Here is a 19,891-nt window from a genome sequence, read left to right as displayed (position 1 = left end):
ATTAAGTTGGTTTTGGGTTTTTTTTTTTTCTGTTTGGCACTTCTACTTATGAGTTTTTATGAAGAGGTATAGCCAGACACGGACCTGAAAGTCTTTCCCTTTTCCCAGGTCCAACGCTCCTGAATTTTGTGCATATTTAAAATCAAAGCTGCATCTAAGAATGATAAACAATGCCTATTTTTACAAAAACTCAAATTAAAAAAGGCCTTAAGATGGAACTGTGCATACCACCAATATTGGAAATAATGGAGTCGGGGTGAAAAAAGCTGCCTTATACCATCTGAGGACCTTAATCCCATGCTGAAATCCATCAGACTGCATTTCGAAATCCAGGTTCATATTTAGTGGCTTGTATTTATCCTATGCTTTCTGTGAGTAGAAGTTTTAAAGAACGGAAAGACACTAGGCTATTTATATCAGAAGTTGCTTTAGTTTCTTGTCTGTTATTAAAGTGAACACTAACAGTAATTTTGTGAGATGCGAAGAAATTCTGCATCTGACAATTCAGTCCTGAAGGAAGCTGAACAGAAGCACACGCATATTATCGGTGTTCTTCATGTCACTAGCTATATACGTTTGTGTATCTCCCCTCACCGTATGGCAGATTAACAGCAGCTTCACAGTGTCTTAGTGCTGAAAGCAAAACGACGTTGATGTTAGATTGTCTTTCCTCTTTAATTTTTTTTTAAATTATGATTTAGTGACCTTAAAATTCCTTTAGAATAACATTTGATTTGGTTTGAACTGTGAGTAAAAAGTAAAAGGTTAATGCATTATCAGCTCATTCAACTGCTTATGCTAAGCTTTTCAGTTTTAATTATCTCTTTCTTCTTACAAGATTAACCAGAAATGAATGAACAGAAATGCCAAAGCTGAATACATAACAGTATTAATCAGCTGACTTTTTTGTTTGTTCTGCTTCAGATTTTTATTCATCTTAAGGAAGATGAACAATCATACAGATACAGATGTTTAAGGCACTAGGCTAGCCTGTGATTTGGAGACTCATTCAGTTGCTTGCTCTGAAATACACTTCTTGTATGACCTTAGGCTGTTGTAAAATGAAGACAACAGCACTCTGTAGCTCACAGAATGTTGTGAGGATGAATACATTAGATATTTTGAGCTCCTTCAAATGGATGGGGATTGGATAGGGATTAGATGGGTAATAGAGGTAAACCATCAGGGTGAATTTATATCTTGTTTTCTAAGGAGGAAACTAGCTCTTTAAAAGCACTGAGGTGATCACTTAATTAATCAGTAAACCTCAGTTTCAGTGTCAAGTTCATGCAAACAAATTGGGAGCATAAATTCCATAGAAAGACAACAGGTTTAAGTTTTCAAACCTGTGGAAAAATAGACCTTTTTTCTTTCCCTTGTCCCTATAAAATATGAAAGATGGCTCTATTGCAGTGTAAAAATAATTATCAAGATTTAGAAGGAGCTTAATACAATTTCGGTTTTCTCAAGTAAGATCTTCTGTAACACCACAAGTAATTTAAGTAATTTGGACTTGTGCCCTGATAAAATAAACTCAGGCATATTAGAAAATAAATCCTGGGTTGGATGAATGTGCAGAATGGAATACAAAAGTCAGTTTATTCCTCCAAGTACTAAACAGCAAAGTTTGGATTATCGCAGGAGACTAATGAACAGCAGATTACCTAAAAATGAGAGCTCAGTGCAGAAGCATAAAACAAACGACACACTATACTGAAGAATCATGATTTGTTTTAGAGACAATCTCATTTGAGTTTCTGTTAGTACTTGTAATTGATTAAGTATGGCCTTAGCATACTTGTCAGGAAGAAAAACTAATAAGCTTGTTTTCATGGTATCTAGGTGAACAAGGTCAAACCAAAGCATAAAATAAGATAATACCAATCCTAGTGTAAATATGAGAATACTTTAGAGGCTAGTTAAAATACTATAATGACTTTTCCAAAACACATCTCTCCTATGAGAGGTTTGAATGATATTTTTCTGCTATCCTTAAGGGTATGTGTTATCCACAATAAAACCCAGAAATTGTCCATAATAAAACCAAGAAGATGTAGTTCTAAAAATAATAAGTATTTATTGTTTAAGCAATCAAACCTAGCTTCTCTCCCTTAGAAAGGAGAAATGCTGTTTATTTCAAACCCTCCAAATTCTTAACTAAGCAATGCTGCTGTTGATGCTGTTGCAGGATGTGCCTGCTGTTACTAATGAACAAAATAAGAAAGGAGACAGTGTTTCCTAAAATGTACTGTATTGAGCACTGCTGTCAATTAGGATGGCAGCTGAACTACAGGAACTGCAAAGTGCGGCAACACGCAGCTCTCCCCTTCGTTATCATTGTGCTGGCTCTGATGATAGCTCGCTCCATGAAGTGCTTCGGGTGAAGGTCCAGTGCTTTATTCTGTAACATGGCTAATGTTAGCCTATAATATAACATAGTGAAGAGACTGACTTTTTGGATCATGGCAATTAGTTTATTCCCTAAATTATTAAGATGAACGGTTACTGTAATTGCTGTCTCAGCTATGGCAAGTGCAGATGCTGTTCTTTGTATGTTGGAGCCCTTTAAAAATCTAAGTAATTTGCCTCAAGTATTTTCTATTTTCTGTTTGTTACCTTGTGTTTTCATAAAGTGCCCTCTTGTCCTTCAAAACAGGAAGGCTTGGTTGGCCCTCTCTGTTCTCTTCAGTCTGTTGTATAACTGGCTCATAGATTTTTCATGCTTTCTTCCCCCAAACTGAATAATTATTTTTTTTAATCTTGTTTTAAATGGGAAAACATGCCCCCTTAATTTCTGTTCATCATCCCACAGTCCCATTTTGCCTTTTTTTTTTTTTTTAAGCTTGGTTTCCTGAGGCTTGCACATGCAATCTCTTTCTCTGTAGATATCTGCATACCCTTATATGTCAATTTATAATGGCATTCAATTCGCTGACCAATTTTATTTAAATTTGTCATGGGACAGAGGTCTCAAAGACAATTAGTTTCCTATAAATAACTTTTAAACAAGTGCTTAAGAAAAGGTAGCAATGTGACCTCACTTTAGCAGACATCAGAGAATTCACACCTGACAGGGCTTGAGAGTGCTCCTGGGGAAAGTCTTATACAGAGGAGCTTCGATGTCCATCTGCAGACAGAGCTCATGGAAGTACCTGTTTTTTAATGAGGGGCCCAGCTGAGAAAGAATGAGGAGTTGCCAGCAAGGACTGGAAAAATACTTGTATTTTCCCTCTGCTTAACCTTAAATAGCTTTTGAAGTTTTGTCTTTTAGCTCTCTGCTGTGCAGTAAGGGGCCAAATCCACCTATCGTCCAGTACCTTGTGAATTCCTTTAATCTAACAAGACAACCCACCCGTACCAGCCCCACATGGCCAACCCCCTTGCCTCTAGCAGAAAGTGAGACCAAGGCGACTCTCAGGGGCACTGGATACCTCTGCAGCCCAGCACAGTAATGGCGACAGCTGCAAGGAATTCAGAGCCGTGAAGGTACCCTTCGCCGTTGCGCCTGCTACTGAATTTGCTCCATGTTAGTGCCAGAATCAGGAACCTGCTAGCAGTCATAAAACCTCGCAGCTGCAATGGGGACAATGCCAGTGCAGCAGAAGCACTGTGCTATGAAATAAGCATATGTTTAATGTGTAAGTGTTAGGAGGTGTTAAACCACTTCTGAAAATGAGTGCTACCTTGTAAGCATATACTCACTTTAGATCAAACCAGATCACATTTTTCTTTTTTATACGTAACATACTCTATCTGTTAATTCTGTAATAATAATATTAATTCTGTTCTGTGGGTGCAGGAGAGTAAAAAGGGTCCAAATGGAGAAATCTATATCATTCAACAACAGTCAAACTAGAAATACTAGAGGACGTCAAAGAGGATGATAATGGTCTCTGTGTTGCCTATATGCATCCTTAAGGAATATATTGCACTTCTTTTTTTTATTCTTTTCACCTTTTGTCTGATATTCTTACTACTATGAAATTTCAGCATAGGAAATATTCTTGATTATGCCTGGTACTGCTACATGCTTCTTTGTGTTAACCTTCTACAAGAGACGGCGCTAGAAAAAACGATGCAAGGACAGAGCCTGTGAAACTGAATAATCCTGACTCATCTGAGCAGTCTCAGTAAAGACAATTTTCCTAACAGTATTTTTTGCTATGTATAAAAATAAAATATTTTGTTTGCTTACTCTTTTTTTTTTCATACAAAACCTCTTCTAACTGCACATGCTGTTTGATAAGTAATTTGATGCTTATTGAGAGAGGCTTTACAATACAAGTAGTAAAGAAGATGCCATTTTCATAAATTTTTTTTAAAAAGTTGCCTATTTTCACTTGAAACATACAAACTGCTTTCACCTTTCCAGTCACTAATACTGGTAAGGTAACACGGATCAGGAAACGTATTTCCTTATCTTTCAGGGCCAAAAGGTTTTATCATAGTTAGGAGACAATGTTACATTAACCTAAAACTTCTGCTGTGCTTAACAGAAAACAATTTGAATTATGTTTTAAATGTTTACTACTAATTATACATAAGAATACAGCTTTTATTCTAATTACATCAGCTGTGATAAGGACTTGTAGTATAGGGTGTATTTAAAACTATTACACCCATTTGTAAATATTTATCGATTTTTCTTTAACATTAATTACCTCTGAAAACACATAATCCAGGTATGCATTCAGCTCTTACTGTACAAAATTTGCCAGCTGGGCCCCTCCTCAAATGCCAAGGGATGTTTAGGACTGGTCTGGCAGGATCTGCAAATGGGTAGGGTAGAGCTGTCAGCCATGGCACCAATTTACCCTTCATACAGATGACCTGCTATCTGCTGGGACTCTGCTGAATTCCCAGAGAAGTCAGTCTTACCAGCCTGCTTAAGTAGGTAAGACTGGCCCTGCTAGGAAAACGAAGTCAAGGCTGACTTCTCTAGCAGTAGAATTGAAAAAAATTTCAACATAATTTTTTATTTTGACAACTCCAATAAATGTCTTACATTGCTTACAGAGATGCTTCTGGAGCAACATCCCCTTGAAGAACCATTAGAATGACTATACCTTTCAGAGTACCGTGTAAATACTCCCAAAAGAAAATAACATTTGTAGGAATAAATATAATTATCATGTTAACATCTTTGCAAAAGCTCAACAAATCAAAGGTATTTTATTTGGAAAATAACATTGGGGTCATATATAAAATTAAAGCAATATTTTCACAGTTGGAGAAATTTGAATGAGGGCTTTTTTCTATAACTCAAACAATTTAAGTAATTTTGCCTTATCTCCACAGTATTTAGAAGAGAGTCGCATACGAAAACCATCATACAGCAACAGATTTCTTTGGATCTGTTTCCATAACTTGTGTTCATTTAATGTAATTTTGTAGAGACAAATGCCCTGCTGCTAAAATGGCATAGCCCGCCTAAAGCCAGTGCATCTGCAGTTGACTCCCGTTGAGGAAATACTTTATAGCATAAGAATCTGAGCATCTTCCACATATAGGTAGTAGCTATCTATGTAGACTCCAAGAGGCATGCAGTCCTGAAGCTTTCCTGTGAACAGGAAAACCATTTGTCTGAAGCCAGTACTAAATGAATCAGACAAATTCAGATCTATTACTAAGAACTCATATTTCAAAATGTGTCCATGTGCTTTTTTTGAAATGTATGAAGTCAATGTAATTTTATGTTATAATGATTTAATTATTTCTATTCCATAGATTTTGCTTCAAAAATTAAGATGTTTTAAAAGTTGCTGTAACAGAAAGACTGTCCCTTTCCAGAGACTAAGTGGTAATGCTCATCTGGTCTTTGGGTCAACTCTTCTTCTGGCAAGTTGGAAGTTTTTGCATTAGTGAAAGGTCTAGGGAAGTAGAGCAGGGAAGTACAGTGAAGTGGTGATACTGTTCAGAGTGTCAATGACAGAGCAATGATGTGGATGGATCATCTGTCAGAAACTCAGGTAAGGCTGCACCTGCCCTGCTGAATGGACTGGGACAGTGAGCGTCCTGTTTCCAGAACAAGTACTTGGCCTACCAGAAGCAACATGGCTCCGAGAATAACACCTGCAAGACTCTTGTATCACAACAGAGAAGCTTGCCCAAGTCAGCAGACAAACCACAGAAGAAACAAGGTGAAACATGTAGAAAAGGGAAGTACTGGTCTAATGGCTAGAAAGACTCTGCCTTCAGGAATCTGTGATCATTGGAAAATACTGTTGGTTTATGAGAGGAGGCAAAGTCTGGGATGCTGTATGGAGCAACACTCAGATGTGCTTAGTAATGCCTTAAAATGTCTGTTGGAGTCACAGCCCTCAATTATCTGTGAACTGTGCAGAGCAGTCAGCCTTCTGCCATCTGCTTTGCATGGTCCCGGGTGTGTCATGAGTGGTTTCAGAAGTGGAAGGGTAAATTGAGATTTGGTATTACCCATTCTGCTTCTGACACTGGAACTGGCTTAATATCATTACCTCAGTGGATTGCACAGTGCATGCCTGCCATCAGGCACTGAGTTCAGACTTCTTTTCCTTAGGGGAGAGAAGCATCTTTTGCCATGAAGACGATCAACAGTCAGAGTGTCCACACCCATGATTCTGCTAGTGAAGGCTGCAGGAGGGTGTCATAGCATATCAAATATTCTCTATTCTCCATGAATAGGTAGTGTAAAACAAACAGCTCTGGTGTCTATACTGTCTCCCACAGCATTCTCCTGGAGAAGCTGGCTGCTCACGGCTTGGACAAGTGCACTCTGCGCTGGGTTAAAAACTGTCTGGATGGCCGAGCCCGGAGAGTGGTGGTGAATGGAGTCAAATCCAGTTGGCGGCCGGTCACGAGTGGTGTTCCCCAGGGCTCAGTGTTGGGGCCGGTCCTGTTCAATATCTTCACTGATGATCTGGATGAGGGGATTGAGTGCGCCCTCAGTAAGGTTGCAGACGACACCAAGCTGGGTGGAAGTGTTGATCTGCTGGAGGGCAGGAAGGCCCTACAGAGGGACCTGGACAGGCTGGGTCATTGGGCCGGACCCAACAGTATGAGATTCAACAAGGCCAAGTGCCGGGTCCTGCACTTGGGTCACAACAACCCCATGCAACACCACAGGCTTTGGGAAGAGTGGCTGGGAAGCTGCCTGGAGGAAAAGGACCTGGGGGTGTTGGTTGACAGCCAGCTGAACATGAGCCAGCAGCGTGCCCAGGTGGCCAAGAAGGCCAACAGCATCCTGGCTTGTATCAGGAATAGTGTGGCCAGCAGGAGCAGGGAGGTGATCATGTCCCTGTACTTGGCACTGGTGAGGCCGCACCTCGAGTACTGTGTGCATTTTGGGCCCCTCACTACAGGAAGGACATTGGGGTGCTGGAGCGTGTCCAGAGAAGGGCAACAAAGCTGGTGAAGGGTCTGGAGAGCAGGTATTATGGGGAGAGGTTGAGTGAATTGGGCTTGTTTAGTCTGGAGAAGAGGAGGCTGAGGGGAGACCTTATCGCTCTCTACAACTACCTGAAAGGAGGTTGTAGCGAGGCGGGGTCTGTCTCTTCTCCCTAGTAACAAGCAATAGGACGAGAGGAAATGGCCTTCAAGCTGCGCCAGGGGACGTTTAGGCTGGATATTAGGAAAAACTTCTTCACCGAAAGTGTGGTCAGTCATTGACACAGGCTGCCCAGCAGGTGGTGGAGATTCCATCCCTGGAGGTATTTAAAAGAAGGGTAGATGTGGTGCTTGAGGATATGGTTTAGTGGTAGACTTGGCAGTGATAGGTTAGCGGTTGGGCTCAATGATCTTAAGGGTGTTTTCCAACCTTAATGATTCTATGATTCTATGTGCCAGTGAATATGATCTCCTTCCTGCCTATCCTCAGGAAAAATTTTGGGGGATGGATGTGCCACATGAAGTGCTTAGCACAAAACTTGTGTCTGGAATTTGCTCTTCAAGCAATGCCCTAATGAACTAAAAATGCCATGTTTTCTCTGGAGAACCTGAGCTCGTCCAGAAATTATTTCAACCCTTACTTCTTTTGTGACTGCAATTACATCTAAGTTTTGATTTCTAATCCATGTATTATTATTATAACATAGAATTTATTGAAATTCAGCTGTGGTTACACCCGAAGGGCTACTATTTTTTTTCTGTCTACCTATATCCTGTTTCACATATGTTGCCAAATGGAAATTAAGAAAGCTCAGTATAGTAAGCACAGAGAGAAAATCTATGGCACATGTTGTATAAGAGCTTGCTCTAGGAGGTTACAGTGGTTCATTTTAGCTTCTGTGAACATATGAAGCTATTACTTACAGTTGTAGTACCTGGTAAGACAGCCTTATATTTTCTCTCATTAGCTGTTTTTTAATAAGTATCAATGGTTTCATGATGGATGTTACCTCCCTAAAGAATTAACAATTAGATTTTTCAGTTTCAGGGCAAAAGTCAGGGAAGAAAAAAAGCATATTGTTGTGCTTTTACAGCTGTTCACTTGAGAAGATTTATTGTTTGGGTCTTGGAACAGTGACTTTAAACAGGGCTAGAGGGCAGTTCTGCTGTCAAAGCTCTGCCTACCATGTACAAGCATACTGCAATCTGGAGAAGTTTAAACAAAAGAGAAATCACATGTGTATGTGTTTCAAAGGTATGTTAGCCAAATTGACTTAGAGATTATCAGAGTCTGGTATTTAATTTTTTTTTTTTTTTTAGGTTTCTTTGCGCATGGTCCACTGCTGCCCAGAGATTAGAGCAGAGGCCTTCCTGATAGTGCTTGCCTCTCTATTCAAGCATCCCTCTGCTCTGGATAACAAAACTGGAAAGAGGGTGTATATCTCCATTATGTACTCATCCTTCTCCCTGGCAGGACTCGAACAATATGGAGGAAAAGAAAGAAGCAGTTCCTGATTTTGTAGTGTTTGACTTTGACAAATAGCAAAAGCTGACACTTAAAGTAAGGAACACTAGAAAGGTTTAAAGCTAGTACCATTCCTTCTTTTTCTTTTTGTCTTTTACCAGAAAGCACTAGGAAAGTGCTTCTTGGTTGGTGATATTGCTCATCAATCGCTATTGAAAGTCTGATCAGGTGGTGAAGATACCTTTCAGCCTGCAAGAAGGATTACAGTGACAATGACTGCTTTTGGGACACAAAGTAAAATTAACTTCTAGGTTATCCCCGTCAAGGACCATTAAGTCCTGAACTATGAGGGACACTGTGAACAAGTCATATTTTAACCTCCTGTGAGCACAAAAGCAGGCAGGTTCTTCTCCTCCCCCCAACAAATCTGACCTTCACTGAAATTTATGTGAAAATAAAAAAATAAAGGAAGGCTGCAGCCCTGCCAAACTCTAATGAGGTGACTCATTTTAATTACTGGTATTTGGAAATCAAGTGGCCTGAGTTTTATTTGATAGTTTGTTTCAGGAAGAATGATTTAAGCAAGCTCCAGAGTTGCAGCACCTTTTACAGCAGGTGTGAAGCAAGGCATTCATTTTTCTTTTAACAGTGTCCTTGTAAGCATAATAACAATTAGGAAGCTAGGTCTTCACATCAGAATCTCCTGTTCTCTCTGACATTAACTCCTCAGGCTAGTTCATCACTTCTCATTTTCTCAACAAGTCTCTCAAATACCAGTTTCAGTAAAATGACATTGAACGACATTACATGTACATGATTTCCTTAAAAGCAAAACACGTAAGAGGCATAGACAGCTAAAACACACGCACTGTTAATGTAAGCTTCTTAATTAAGTGAACTTCTTTCCTTTCCTTTGAATGCTTCCCCCTTATCAGCTTCATTAAGCCAGAATTTCCACTACACCAAAATAGTAATTCTTCGTTCTATGTATAGAAGAGCTGAGGAAACAGGAGCTGTCTTCTGAGTGCAGTGGTGGGTTTCCTTGCTATTGCTTTTTTTTACATAGTTTTCTTCAAACAGATAGAAAAAGAGATTGAAAGGATCACAGGAATATGTAGTAGCAGTAGTAACGCTATCAACTAATTCTTCTAGAAGTCACAGTACATTTGCTCTTTTTACAGCTAATCTAGCTGTATTTTAACAGAGTGACTTTTCATACATATAGTCTGTCTTTAAAAGAGCACAAATCAGCTTCAAAAGATATATGAGTTTGCAGTGCTATCTCAAAGAGAGATGATGGACTCTTTTGAAGATAATTTTTCATTACTGTTCAGTGTTTCTGATAATTTTTTTTACAGAAATATAAATTCACATTTTCAAGAATAAGTAAATAAGGCACAGCTTTCAGATTTAGGGTGGGGAGGAGAGCTTAAAATGATAATTAATTTGTGATTCTTAAGTTTACCTAGGACCCTGGAATTATTGTAAATATTTTAAATACATTTACACTATATTTTACACTGATGTTTTCAAATTTGATGGTAATAATTTCTACTATTTCTATCACTGAGGAAATCACACCAATTCAGACCTTTAATGTCAGCTTTTGAAACTATTCTGTACATCATCCAACAACAGTAGGGGATAACCAGCGTATTCCTGTTTGTTTTGTAAAATGTGCTTTAAAAATGATAGGAGAAGTGAAGTTGGCACTTTTTATTAAAACCTATGTTTTCTTCATTGCATATCAGACTGAAGGACAAGACCAGTGGACTGAAGTACATTTTTAGACTGTTCACTAAAAGAACTTCTTAAAAAGAAACGAACAACAAATCAGATTTATAAACACAAAACATGAAAAAATGCTGAGACTCTCTAGATATGAGATGGAAGTGAATGTATATGTGTATGTATGATGTGCGTTGTTATTTCATTTTGGGAATCAGCTGTTGTGAAAAGAACAGAATATATCACAGCAGCAAGCAATATATATTTTGATATGGCTCATCTCAGCTGTGCACTATAGGTAGAGGTTTTGCAAAATAAACTCATTTTCCTTCTTTTCCTGTGTCCTCATTTCCATGAGAACAGGAGGTGAAAAAATGTCATAAAAACTAAAAAACAGGGAAAGATTTAAAAATTAGCTTTGTAAAGAGAGGTATTGAAATAATTTCAGGAAGACATCATTATAGTATATTAGTCTGTATGTTCTTAAACTTACATTTTGAAAACCAGTTAGGGATTATTTATTAAAGGAAAGATTTTATGGCAAATCAAATAATCAAACACATTCTACTGACAATACATAATCATCTCATTATAAAGAAGGACATTTCATCTTCAGTTCCATACAGATTAAAAGTTCTTTTCTTTAAATGCTCTTCAATACTCGAACAATTTCAAGTTACATTCTAAAGAGTTTATGAGGAGTTTACTGGCTCAAGTAGAAGCTGTGGAATACTACACATTGCATATGACTCCAGCTAACTGCAGAATCCTGAAGCATCTTCCTTTAAGATAATTTTTTCCACATATTTTAAAAATATTTTAAGCAATAGTGCCTGGCTGAGAGGCTCCTCTCAGGCTCCCTTCCTTGGTGCTTCTTCATAGTTAGGTTTGAGGAACTGTCATACTTCTGAGCAACAGCAGCTCAAGCTAGGATTTAAAATGGAAATACACGGCTATGTATTGATCAGAAACATATTAACACACACCTACTGTTCTTTTGGATAGGCAAAATTTTTACTGTTATTGTTTCTTTGGGAGATTCTCCTTATAACCCATCTATTTGTAGGCTGATATTACAGGCTACATTTAAAATGTTAATGCTGTAGTTCCAATAGCTATGCTTCAAAAAGCTTCAGAAGTGAAGCTTTCTGAAGAAGGCGGCTGGGTCCAAGAATGGGTCAGTACTCAAGGACCACTTCCTCCAAGCTCAAGATCGGTGCATCTCTAGGAGAAAGAAGTCAAGCAAAGGACCCAGGAGGCCCACATGGATGAGCAAAGAGTTTCTAGAGAAACTCAAATGGAAGAAGGAGGTTCACAGTATGTGGAAAAAGGGACTGGCCACTTGGGAGGAATATAGGAATGATGTCAGGGTATGCAGACAAGGCAGGCCAAGGCCCACTTGGAATTAAATCTGGCAGTGCATGTCAAAGATAACAAGTAGGGCTTCTTCAAAACATCAGCAGTAAAAGGAAGACTGGGAAACTGTGGGCCCACTGCTGAACAAGGAAGTGGCCCTGGTGACGCAGGATGCAGAGAAGGCAGAGTTACTGAATGCCTTCTTTGCTTCAGTCTTTACTGCTAAGGCTGGCCCTCAGGCATCCCAGCCCCCAGAGGTGAGAGAGAAAATCTGGAGAAAGGAAGACCTACCATCAGTTGAGAAGGACTGGGTCAGAGATCACCTAGGCAAACTGGATCCTCGCAAATCCATGGGCCGCGATGGTATGCACTCACGAGTGCTGAGGGAGCTGATGGATGTCCTTGCCAAGCCACTCGCCATCACTTTGAAAAGCCATGGAGGACAGGAGAGGTTCCTGAGGACTGGAGGAAAGCCAATGTCACTCCAATCTTCAAAAAGGGCAAGAAGGAGGACCTGGGAAAGTATAGGCCAGTCAGCCTCACCTCCATCCCCAGAAAGGTGATGGAGGTCATCAGGATGGATGGAGGTCCTGGAGGTCATCTCCAGGCATGTAGAGGAAAAGAAGGTTATCAGAAACAGTCAACATGGATTCACCAAGGGGAGATCATGCTTGACCAACCTGATAGCCTTCTGTGATGGCAAGACTGGCTGAGTCAACGAAGGGAGAGCTGTGGATGTTGTCTATCTTGACTTCAGTAAGGCATTAACACTGTCTGCCATAGCAGCCCCACAGGCAAGCCAAGGAAGTGTGGGTTAGATGAGTAGACAGTGAGGTGGACAGACAACTGGCTCATCAACAGAATTCAGGGGGTCGTGATCAATGGAGCAGGGCCTGGATGGAGGCCTGTCACTAGCGGTGTTCCCCAGGGGTCTGTGTTGGGTCCAGTCCTGGTCAACATGTTCATCAGTGACCTGGACAAAGGGACAGAGTGTACCCTCAGCAAGTTTGCTGATGATACCAAGCTGGGAGGAGTGGTTGATACACCAGAAGGCTGTGCTGCCATCCAGTGAGGCCTGGACAGGCTGGAGAGCTGGGCTGAGGGGAACCTCATGAAATTCAACACAAGCAAGTGCAAGGTCCCCTGCACCTGGGAAGGAACAACCCCATGCACCAGCACAGGCTGGGGTCAGACATGGTGGAAAGTGGATCTGTTGAGAAGGACCTGGGAATGATGGTGGACAGCAGGTTGACCATGAGCCAGCAATGTGCCCTTGTGGCCAAGAAGGCCAACGGTATCCTGGGAGACATTAAAAGGAGTGTGGCCAGCAGGTCGAGAGAGGTTATCCTCCTCCTCTACTCTACCCTGCCCTAGTGAGACCACATTTGGAGTACTGTGTCCAGTTTTGGGCCCCCCAGTTTAAGAAGGATGTGGAACTCCTTGAGCAAGTCCAGCAGAGAGCTACGGAGATGATCAGGAGGCTGGAGCACCTCCCTTATGAGGAAAGGCTGAGAGACCTGGGTTTGTCTAGCCTGGAGAAGAGAAGACTGAGGGGGGATTTTATCAATATTTATAAATATCTAAAGGGTGGGTGTCAGGATGATGGGACTAGGCTCTTTTCAATAGTGCCCAATGCCAGGACAAGGGGCAATGGGCACAGGTTGGAACACAGGAAGTTCCACCTGAATATGAGAAAAATCTTCTTTCCTGTGAGGGTGCCAGAGCAGTGGCACAGGCTGCCCAGGGAGGTTGTGGAGTCTCCTTCCCTGGAGACATTCAAAATCCACCTGGATGCGGTCCTGTGCCCCCTGCTCAAGCACGGGGTTGGACAATATGATCTCCAGAGGTCCCTTCCAACCCCTACCATTCTGTGATTCTGTGAATAATCCTATGTCAGATCTCAGTTACGGAGCTACCCAGTAATTCTATACTGAAATTCTAAGAGACTCCAGATTCATTGATGGTGTAGTTAATCAGAGCAGTGAATGGCTGAAAAACAAATTACACAGGAAGGATATGCAATATGTACAGGTTAAGGTAAGGTGCTAACATTGCTCACTCTGAAATAAGCAAAGCATATTTTACACATTAAAAGGGGGATGAATATTAAATGGTCAACAATTACATAAGTGCCATATTTAACTGAAGTACTCCTGTCCACTATTATAAGAAAAAATATTGGAAGTGAAGATTATAATAGGAAAATGTGGGAAAGAGATGGATATTGCAGCAGTGTTTTCAACTTCTTTAGTTTTGAATTTAAATTATAGTCAAAAATCACCTTATTTTCAGTGAAGTAAAAGCTAGGAAATGGAGCAGCAAAATTATGTTGCAACAGTTTCTAAGAGAGAAGATCTCCACTTTTCTGCAGAATGGTTATTTGCACCGTTATAACTACATTCACATTTCCGTTCCTGCATTTTTGGAGGACTGACATTTTCCTGGTGCACAGTATGAATTTTTGGGAAGGTTAGCAGATAAGCTTAGACGAATACACTGACAAAATAAGGTGAGTCTGTTATATGGTAGATCTTCTGTTGGGTTGATGGCTCTCAACTCTCAGTGAGCACCTAGTGTGCTGCCCATCACTACTGGGCTTTGGAAAAAAAGAAACAAAAAACAAAGGAGGGCATTACTTCATAATCTCTTTGGATGGAGATTGATTAAGTAGGAGCTTAATTTCCCTTATACAAAGGGTAGCTTAATCATTGTTCTGATGACTCTACTTTCTCAGCTACATGCTCCATTGATTCATATTTTACTTGCATTCTTTGGCAGAAAGAATTTGATACTCAGTTTTGAGTTGAGTCTATATTTCAGAAAAAGGGTACTGAGCTAAGTCTGATGACTTTGTTCAGCTAGAGATTCGTTAGTGTCAGGGGTCTTGTGATGTACACACCTGTCCTCTAAAGCTGTAACTCTGCTCTGAAATTGAATAACTGCATAATTCACGAAAACCCACTAATACAAATATTGATGGAGATGATTTCTCCTTTGGTGACGTACAAATTAAGGAATCCTGTTAAAAACCATGCCACCGTGTTTTCTAGCACTGGGAATGTCAAAAGACTGATAAATTTAGCTTTTCCCACATTTTTTGTTGAATTTTGAGAAATACCTAATTCAGTTCTTGTAATACAAATTGTATCAGGAAGAAAAAGTAAGGTAGAGGATTGACCTGTGTTTATTGACATAGTGCTATGATGACATATAGCCTGTCAATGTTAGGTGCATACTTATATGGCCATTCTGATGACATGCACATGAAAAGAATGATTTTTCACATGAGGTAATCACCTTGAATTATTCAAAGTGCAGCCTCTTCCTTCCACATCTATCATATATTACTGCTGGGTCAGATAAGTCAGTGTTAGATGGTGGTGACATATTTCAGTCCAAAGTGGGCTTTTAAAGATGAATTATAAACCCCTAAAAATAAAATAGGAGTTTATCATGGGACCTTCAACTACAGAAGCACTAGTAAGCATAATTAATACTGAGCTCAAGAATGGGCAATCTGCTGCAGTCCTCCACTGGAGAAGGAATACTACATGAATTAGAATGCCTCATGTAATGAAGAGAAAGAGATTTACTATTAACATAAACTCTTTCTGATTCCATTATCTTCACCTCCAAATCTGTATCAACAACCATAGTGATATCTATGGAAGGAATATGATAGTTGCTCAGGAATTCTGAAACAAATACAATCTGTGCTAAGGCTACAATAGGTAGCAAGATACCAGCCTTCAGTTAATGGTCATAAAAGATACAAGCACCAGAAATTAATGGACGGTTAACATCAAGGATGAAATTGGGATAATTCTACCTGTGCTATAGCTTTATGGAGGGATAAAATTGGACTGGCCTTGTCACTCAATCTACATGGACCTGATTAGACAAGCTGAGAACAGGTAATAGGAGAAGCACCCTTAAGATCAGGCTGAATCATAGCTCTTTGGAAAAGCACTTTTAACAACTAAGAACTCTGTACAGCAGGATTTATAAAAGAGGACCACCTTTTATTGGGCTATAATGAAACCCTGAATGTCAAACCGACCTTGATCCTCACCCATGGATTCCTGAACAGTGGATTCCACTCATACTTGACCCATCAAAGCACAGCTCTGAATTTTTTACACACCTTGCATTATTCTTGTATTCATATCCATAGTTGCATGTGTACTATCACATATATTACTTACCAAAGAGAGGCAACATTTTGCTGTATTTCTAAATAAACAGAAGCACAGCTAAAGTTTACTGCCAATTGTATTTAAGCCAACTGTAGATCTTTATTACCATTCACAAATATCAGCACTGGCTAACTGGAATATCTGTCTAAAATATGGGTAAGTTTTCTTTGAAAAACAGCATACATGAAATATGAAATATTTATTTTTAAACATGCCTACATCTTTTTCCTCTTTTCGTCTAAACAGTCTGTAAAAATTAAATATGGGGAAAGGCAATAGGAAATCTTACTATTTGGGAAAAAATATAATACAAAAAATGTTTTAATTTCTTTTTGAAATAGATTCCCACCAGCCTCTTCTTGCTTCTTCTGCAACCTCCACATTACATGGAGCATGCGGTGCAGCTTTCACATATTTGTCTATTTTAAGTGTCCTTTATCCTTTTTTTTGGTTCTCATTTATACTTCCCCTGGCCACAAAACACCAGGATTCCCTCCACTGCACCATATAAAATGATATAGCTTTCTTTGTGTGCATTTTTTGCTTCACTTTTTTTTTGATAGCTATGGGTCTTAACTTTTTAAGTACAACTTGTTTCGCTATACTCTTGTAGTAGAGAAGGGGCAAAGTTTAAAGGGAAAGGGGATATCTTTTACTAGAACAGCTAGAAAAAGTGTATGGATTTCCAAAAATACAAATGTCAAATGTAACATAATTGCAGAAAATTTCCTTAGATTATTTCAGGTGTAACAACTTTATAACTGCAAAACCACAAACATGGCAGTACTAGAATATGCATAATGAACAAAGAATCTGAATCAAGTATCTTATTTCAGAAGGACATATTTTATATTTATGTTATACTGGTTGACAGGGAAATGAACCAGATATCCCAGTCAGTTTTAGTAAAAAATTTTCCTTTAGTACTTATACTATGCCTTGCTGTTATCTATGGTGGCTGTAACAATGCTACTACTATTTGAATATAGCCTTCACCTTGACTGAGCTTCATTTCATTGTTCCTCCTGTTTTCTATATTCTGTATCTCTTACTATACCTGTAACTTTGTAATGTGTTATTGCTATTTCATTTTGCTAAAGCAGCTACCTATTTTTCTCCTTTTCTTTAAGCCACCTAGCACTTGAATGTATAAAGGCTGAGCCTTGAATTTTGGTACAGTTTGGTACACTGTCCTTTTATCAGACAATCATAACCTAGCTATAGGCATATGCAACTCTATTATTGCTGTAATCTGAAATTACACTGAAAAAATACTGAAAATACACTGAAATCTCTGCAGGTCACTGCAAAAGGCTGAATGCCAAAGGACGATTTTGAACATTTAAACACTCTGAAATGTTTAAAAGCTCCATTCAGCAGTCTTGCTCACCTTGCACCTTCGAGAAGAGGGACTTGGAACAGAACTTTCTTTTTTTAGATCTATTTTACCTCCTAAAGTATCTTAGAAGTTTGGTTTAAAAACAAACTAACAAACAAACAAACAAACACAAAAAAAAAGCCTTAAAGCCTCAGGCATATTATTCTGCTTGTGTTTTATTATGTTAGGATGCCTTATTGAGGGCCTCAGAAACAAACAAGGAAGAAAAGACAGATGCATGTTCCGTTCTATCTGCCATTTCATGTCGAAGTGAAACAACTCCATGAAAAGCAGTAACTTCTCTTCTCTGCAGACAACATGATCACTGACACCTCAGCCAGTGCAAAACTTTTGTACTGGCCAGAAATTTAATCTGCCTTTAGAGTTTTAATAAGATGGTTGCCAAGTCCCTAGAACTGCCACTCTGCCACACCTCTGTTAACATCAGCAGCAAACTGAGTTTGTGTAAAGCCTACTGGGGATACCACATTGAGAGAGGTGCTGCTCCACATGCTCTGTCATAAGCCAGTGTAGCCAGAAATTGTTGCGTTTCCAGACAGGTTCTAGAAATCTCCCCTACTGGACAAATGACCTTTAACCTGCTTTTAAAGACAGTTTAAGTCTGTGATGGACAATAAGAACTTTTATTAAATTGCTGCACTGGAAACTTTAAAATCCCTTCTCATTGATGAGATACATGAAGCAATTGGTCATGCCCTCTTACTGTCTGTCAGATGAGATCTGCATGAGTGAGGTTGGAAACTGCAGTAGCAGCTATATCAGCTAAGTTGCCTCTATGAAACAGCAGACTTTACTCCCCTGGCCATCACTTCATTCTCAGAGGCAGTACAAAAATGTAGAGAACAAAAATACTTACGGAATGAGGGAACGGCCAGCAGATCAGGAAACGAGATTACAAGCTCCTAGTGAGAGAAGGAGGGCTGAGTAAGCATGGAACTAGGAAGCACATCTGGTTTGGCAGGGAATAGGGAAGGGGCTTGAAGTGAACTCCTGCAATAGATGGGTGATAGGGGCTTTTAACCTGGACATCTCAGAGGTTGTGGATCTCTGTCTGTGGAGACAGTTTGTCCTTCAAGACCCACCTATAAAAAGCCCTGAAAACCCTGGTCTGAACTCAGTGTTGAACATAATTTGAGCAGGAGATTGAACTAGAGATGTCTCAAGGCTCCTTCCAAAATTAATGTTGCTATGAGTCAATGACAGCTGTACATGTGCAGATCTGTAGTGGGAGTGCTGTAGCACCAATCGGCCTGGGCAAGCTGCGCTAACTGTGCAGGTTAATCTGTTACAACAGATGGAGTCCTACCCTTACCACAATTATCAAGATGGCAGTGAGACTGCCTACACAGTTAGAAAGGAGAATGTTGTGGCACAGGAAACTGAGTATGTTGACGCGCGGTGTGTGTACAAGGTGTTTGACCTATAGAAGCAACAAAATACACAATTTTCTGCTTAGAAACACACATTTAATATGTCTTGGAGAGATTCTGCCCTTTGCTTTCTGTCTCCCTCTGCTGCCTGAGTTTGAGAGGACTGGCCAGACCACCCTCTGCATCGCTGACATGCAGCTGCTTCTTGCCAATGAGCTTATGTATGTTACTATTCCATGGATCCAGCTGTGGACCATTTTCCTATTATCTACTGCTTTTCCCAACATATTTGTGCTGAAGCTACTGGTACCCTTTTATTTGATGTCATGTTTATATTTTGTGACACCTATTTCAACTTCTGGCTACTGTTTCATTTTTCACACCTAACCCATTCTCTTCTCCACCAATCGATGTGTTAGTTAGCATTTACTTTCCTTGCATATATTTCCCCTCTCCAAAATATTTTTGTTAGTTTGTATCAGTTAAAGTTTGTTTAGCTTTCTTTCAAGGATTTTTTCTTTTTCTTCCACTTTTTCTCAGCATGAATCACAACAGGATTCATAGCCAGTTATTCAAAGCCGGTTACATATAAGTGGTACAAATGTAAGAAAGCTGTTTAACTTGTCACCCTTCTGAAAGCCTATCGCCACCTGTGAGAACATAGTGTGTAGACCATATATGGCTGCAATACTGTTCAAATTTCATCATATTGCAGGTAAGATACTGTAGGCCACAGCCTTGACTAGACCATTCATAATGAAATGTGACAGAGGAGATGGAGAACCCTGTCATCCTTGGATTCTATATTACACATTGTCATCCTGTCAAGTCAAATCTAATATAAATGAATCACATTAATCAGAAAATGTGAATTCCTATTTGACAAGCTAAAGGAGCATAACATCTTCAATTAGACTAGCTACCTAAAATTAGCTACTGACACAAGCAAGTATACATGGTCAATTTGCCTGCCTGAAACTGAAAATCAAGTAAGACATATTAGATAATAGAT

Source organism: Phalacrocorax aristotelis, chromosome 1, assembly GCF_949628215.1.
Source record: "Phalacrocorax aristotelis chromosome 1, bGulAri2.1, whole genome shotgun sequence".
NCBI lineage: Eukaryota > Metazoa > Chordata > Aves > Suliformes > Phalacrocoracidae > Phalacrocorax > Phalacrocorax aristotelis.
This window is presented reverse-complemented; position numbering follows the sequence as displayed.